Below are 5,761 nucleotides of genomic sequence, written 5' to 3' on the forward strand. Positions count from 1 at the left end.
TCTTATTTTGAATATTATATGTTTTTTAATTTAATATTCAACGATTACCTTACAGGTCAGGAACACTGTCGACATTATATATTTCTATATATTTATATTATATATTTCTTCTCGGTATTGCTACGGTTCCTATTTTATAGAATTGTAACCTTTAACTACTTGGTTATTGTTGTCGTTTAGTTAATCGTTATATTATGGCACCTGAAAGACCTTCATTGATATTGGATTTGAAGAATCAGTTTTCATTGCAATACATTCGGTTAGCCCTTAAAAATGTGTTCCACTGAATTTCTTTCTGAAGCAATATGAGACTAGTTTTATGTTCTAAGTTATGAATGTAGTCAGTCGATGTTAGTTATTGTGTTAGCTGAGTTTTATAAGGTTGGAGGTACACATCCAAAAACTCTGGTATTCTGTAATGGATAAATTTGTATTTTATTGGATAGTTTTCCTAACGGGTAACGGTTCTTAAAGGTTTTTCAGGCGATCATACGTTATCGTTTTATTTTTGATATATCTTAAAATTGCAAAACACTTTTGTACTTGGATTTTATTCTGTAAATTTGCACGAACATAGAATCTAAAAGGTTTCATTAAGATTATGTAAATTTGAGGTTAGAGAGGTTTCAGATTGTACACCTAGCAAGTAGAGTTTTAGTATAATTTCACAAGAATTGAAAGAAAGTAATATCAGTTAGTGTATTAGTATAATAGGTGGTCTTAGTGGAAATCAGTTGATTCTGTTTTTTTTTTAGTCAAAATTTTTGCTTTTTGTTGTACAAAAATAAATTGCAATTAATAGAACATATAAAAATATCTTTATACGAAATATGGAAATTTTTTTAAAATATATCATATATTGCAACTAGTTTCAAATTGTATAAAAGGCACGCTGTCTAAGAGCAAAATATCTTTTGTTAAAGAATAATTGATTATTAAAAGCATAAAGATATCCTGTCTTAGTATTTTAATCTGTAATTAAAAAAAATTGTACTTAACCCGGCGCATGGGGTGTAAAAAGCCTTGCATTTTGACAAAAACGACTCCAAAAAAACAAGAAAATTTAATATAATTTTTATGAAAATAACTTATGATATTAAAAATTATATTATTAAAGTAAATCAATGTTGTTTTATTTGTTGACGTACGAAACTTAATATTACCATCAAAAAGTATATATTTTTTCAAAAATTTTGTTGATAAATAAACTTTTACAATGGGGTTTTAAACAACCCCACGGTACGGACTGTGTTACTAAAACGTTACGCGCCGGACGGCGGGTTAAAATGGAAAACAATGATAAAAAAAAAATTCAAAAGATGTCACCAAAGATTTCTTGTCGTTGTTAAATCTTACTTAGCTGCCTTTTACAACAGATTGGTATTGTCCTTGACCGTTTCCAGTAGAATCCTACAGCGACTCTGAACAGCTACTCACTAGTGCAAGTTAGTAGTATTGTGAGCTTTTAAATCATGTGCCACTTAGGCATTCTACTGTAGATGCAGACGTTCTTTTTTTCAGACGTATTTTTCACCTAGCCGGAGCACTTTTATTTATTTGTATAACATGGACAGCGAAGTCGCTGAGTTTCAATACAGTTAACTAAGTCAATATTGAGTTATAGCTTATACAGTTTATCGGTCTAATCTAAATTAGTATTTAAACCGATGCTTGTTACCAACGGGTACGGACTATATATCATCCGAAGATTTTTTATCAAATGATTCCAATATTTTCGCATCATTTCTATTTGTTTTCCAAACTTCTGTACCATACAGCGTATGTTATGTGAAATATGGAAAAAAAATAAAAAATTAAGCTAAAACAATAATTTATAAGTAAGTAAATAAATAGTAAATAATTTATATGTAAGATGACTATATGTGTAGTGTCAACATTCATACATCGGAGAATTTAAAGGTGTGGACATTAGATCGACCATTACTACTGGTCTGAGATTTGCCCATTTCTGTCAAGAATGTACCCTTCGCATTCTATTCCACATGGATTGCAAGTTTGACGTGCCATTACTCGTAAGCACAGATCAGGGCCTCCAAATTGAGTACTAGTGTTTCAAGGAACTATCTGAACTCCGCGGAATTCAACACTTATGCAACCATTAAGTGTTACCAGTTATCAGAATGATAACTGGGTAGAAAGCTTACCCAGTATTTTGTTGTTGACATCAAAGGAACAAAGACCAACATCTCGGTTGACTGCCTCAAAGCAGCCTTCAATGAGCATAGTGTTAAAGAACAAGGCGTTAAGTCTCACTACAGAGGTCCACTGACAATCACGATCGTAAGGAATATGCTTCTCGTTATGGTCGTAAGATACTTTTCCGTCTTCCGAAAGGGGGAGTAATGTAGCGTCAACATTCATATATCGCAGCAATCACAAATTATAGCATTGTGCGTTTTATTCTGTTGTAGTAAGAAGATAAATACAAGCAAGCCATTGAAAACGGCTATAGCTGCTATATGTATTGAAGCTTTGGCAAGTGATATTACGAAGTATAAATTTAAAAAATGAAAACCACAAGTTCCAAAATTTAATCATAAAAATAAAAGAAATAATGAAATCACTTAATAGAATTTTAACCGCTGTTAATTAATATTTAAACAATATATACACTGAGATATATACATATATACGAATGAGTAACATATAAATGTACATATATACATACATTTATTTAAACGAAAATAATGGAGAAGCAGGAAAATTTAATAAATTTAATCGAAGTCAATCATAGGCGCTTTCGTATACATTATATTTTTCGAAATGACTTAAGCTCACTAAAATTCATCTGAAAACTCATTCATTGCTATTCTCCCGTTTGTATATATTAATCGGGGATTCTATAGAAAAACAATTGGAGAAAAAAAATTGAATAAAGAAGCGACAAAATGCCGGCGTCAACAAACGAATAATAGCATTTGTTGTTCAGTGTTTAGTGTTCGGTGTTCGGTAAACAAATAGAACGTTGGCGTTAAAATGTCAACAACAGCCACATTGTTAGCAGTCGGAAATTTATTGCCCACTTAATGTGACAATTTGAGGCGATTTATATCTGTTACCGGGTGTTACCAAATGCTCAATAACGTTGTTAGGTCATCGCTAAACGAATTTTAGGAGCGATTAAATATTTTAATCAGATTCATTTTTTCTACATAATTAAAACAAAAATTCGCGAGATTAAAATGTCCCAATGAAGACATGGGCATTGCCTTTTATTCAAAAAATTCAGGTATACTCGTTTGTTGAATTCTCCGGATGTGATTAAGTGGCTCTAGAAAGATAATTGCGACATGTCTTCTTTATAAGAGTTCTCATATGATTTGTGTTCTTATTTAAATGAGTTTCCTCTTATTCACACAATCATTTATTTTAATTTATGCATCTATTTACAAAAGACTTGTGTTTTTATGTATCTCTCAACAACATTCTCAACAACTAATAAATTTATTTCCAATAAAAATTAATTTTATTTCTTCGAGTCTAATAGAGAAGTCAAAATCTCGAATATTTTTTAGAAAAATACTTTCCATTATTCATTATTTGATTAATACGAGTATGTAGGGGTAATACAAAAGAAGTTCTTTTTAAAGTTTAATTTAAGGTTTTCAATAAGAAGAAATCCAATTCTGTTTATATGGTAGCAATATAATATGATCAATAACATTTTTTTTGTTTTAAATAATTAAAAACACTGCCTGCCACTGATTTTAATTCAATAATTCCAAAAAAGAAGAGGACCTACCTTATATACGTATGTAGCATTGACTAGCAGCATGAGATGTTGTAGCGATGTCCGTTTGTTTATCTCTGCGTCAGTTTGTTTGATAATGCAAGACAGACCCTTATTCTGTATATAGATATTTAGAAAATCGACCTTAAACATTTTTAGGAATGATCAAAATAGAAGGATTATCTCCTGTAACTACTATTGATTATTATTTGAATAATCTCGGGTGTGGAAATCTGAACTCAATGATTTAGAAGATTACACAAATTTTATCTCACTAAAATATTTTTGAAATGAAATGTCTACAATTCTTTTATAGATTAAGGATAAAAACCTTATTTTTTCAAATTAACTTATTTGATGGATAATTATTTTATTTGATAACAAATCGTATGGTTTTAGTGAAAAAAATATTTTACTCAATTAAGTTCTTAGGCTAACCCTGCAGATGTTTCGGATTTCGCCATATATCCATTATCTAGCACATTATGAATCATATTAGTAATTTAATTTAAAAACAAAAATAAAAAAAAATCCGCATCTTCTCATTTAAGTTAAAAGTTTAAATTGTGTGAAACAATTTTACTACGGCTTTTAACAAGATAATGTATTTACTTTAATTATATTTAAAATTGAAAAATGAAAAAAAATTACATATTTTATAAAAACTAATAAAATAAATGACTTTAAACTACGTTTAACGCCTGTAAAATGTAAAAAATATTCAAATGATCATGTTTCTGTTATTTATTTTGTAAATTTATTCAAACTATTAATCGAATTAAGTTGCAATATCGTGTAGCGGGGCGCATTAAGTGGTTTTGACAGATTTTTAAAGCAGTTCGAAAAATCGAGTCTGTCGTCGTTGTCGTCGTCATCGTCGTTTTCGTTGTCATTGTTGACGTTGTTGTTGTTGTTGTCGTTGTCAGTTGGTGTCAATGCAAATTATTCAATCAGAAACACAGCATTTAAGACACGTAATAGATCATTTTCATGCGCTCCAGCTACCAACACAGATCTCGCAATTTTATTCCTATGCGATACGGTTACCCAAAAACGAGCGGGTCTTACGAAAGACGTACAGTACACAATTTTCGCAAAAATTTGAATGAAGCAGTAGGTGTGGTGTGTATGTAATTGCTTAAAAAGTTAAAATTTGAATTATATATACGGCTGTATAAGCACATGTAAACACACTTACATATGTATGAATAAAATAAAAATTTGATATACTATCGTTTTATGAATAATCTAAATCATTTTAATAGATAAAGATGCTTGAATTACAATAATATAATTAGGGCTCTACAAATATTTCATTATTATTTAGTATATTAACAATATATCTACAAACGATAAACTGTAGCTATTTATTTAATTATCAATATATATAAATATAAATATATGTATATAAATTTGTAATCACATGACATAAATCTAATAATTTAATATGTTTCAATTAGTAATATAATTCTCTTCTTTGTACGAAAGCAATGGTTCTAATTTGGTTGCAGTAATATTCGTATATAGTGTGCTTCAGAAAATTCGAATGGATTTAGAAAGAGCTAAATTACAGCACTTGTATTAAACTCTCAAAGGACTCGAATTTTGATTATACACATAATTCAAATATACGTATTGACCTTTGAACATCGAAATCTTGACATAGTAAAGTCAATATAGACACCAAGTAAGTTCAAATCTTGACATAGTAAAGTCAATATAGACGCCAAGTAAGTTCAAATCTTAACATAGTAAAGTCAATATAGACGCCAATACGTTTGCTATCTAAGTGAAGGAGGAATTAGACATCATATATAAGTTATATATGCTATATATTAGGAACATGGAACTAATGAATTAATTAATTTACATTGAGTCCTCTTCTGGATATAGAAGAATGAAATACAAATGTGGAAATGATAAATTTTATCACTTGTCTCTATATTAAATTTGATTTTAATAACAGTGCTCACAACAGAAACTATTTTACTTATTTACTTGTATTCAATA

General features: G+C 29.4%; 1 protein-coding gene across 1 annotated transcript in view; it reads right to left on the reverse strand.

Moving 5' to 3' along the window:
- Positions 1–5,761, reverse strand: part of LOC119668922 (myogenesis-regulating glycosidase) — a 142,433-nt gene that overhangs the window by 33,265 nt on the left and 103,407 nt on the right. The gene's annotated exons all lie outside the window — the stretch shown is intronic.

This window comes from Teleopsis dalmanni, chromosome 1 (assembly GCF_002237135.1).
Source record: "Teleopsis dalmanni isolate 2A chromosome 1, ASM223713v2, whole genome shotgun sequence".
Lineage (NCBI taxonomy): Eukaryota > Metazoa > Arthropoda > Insecta > Diptera > Diopsidae > Teleopsis > Teleopsis dalmanni.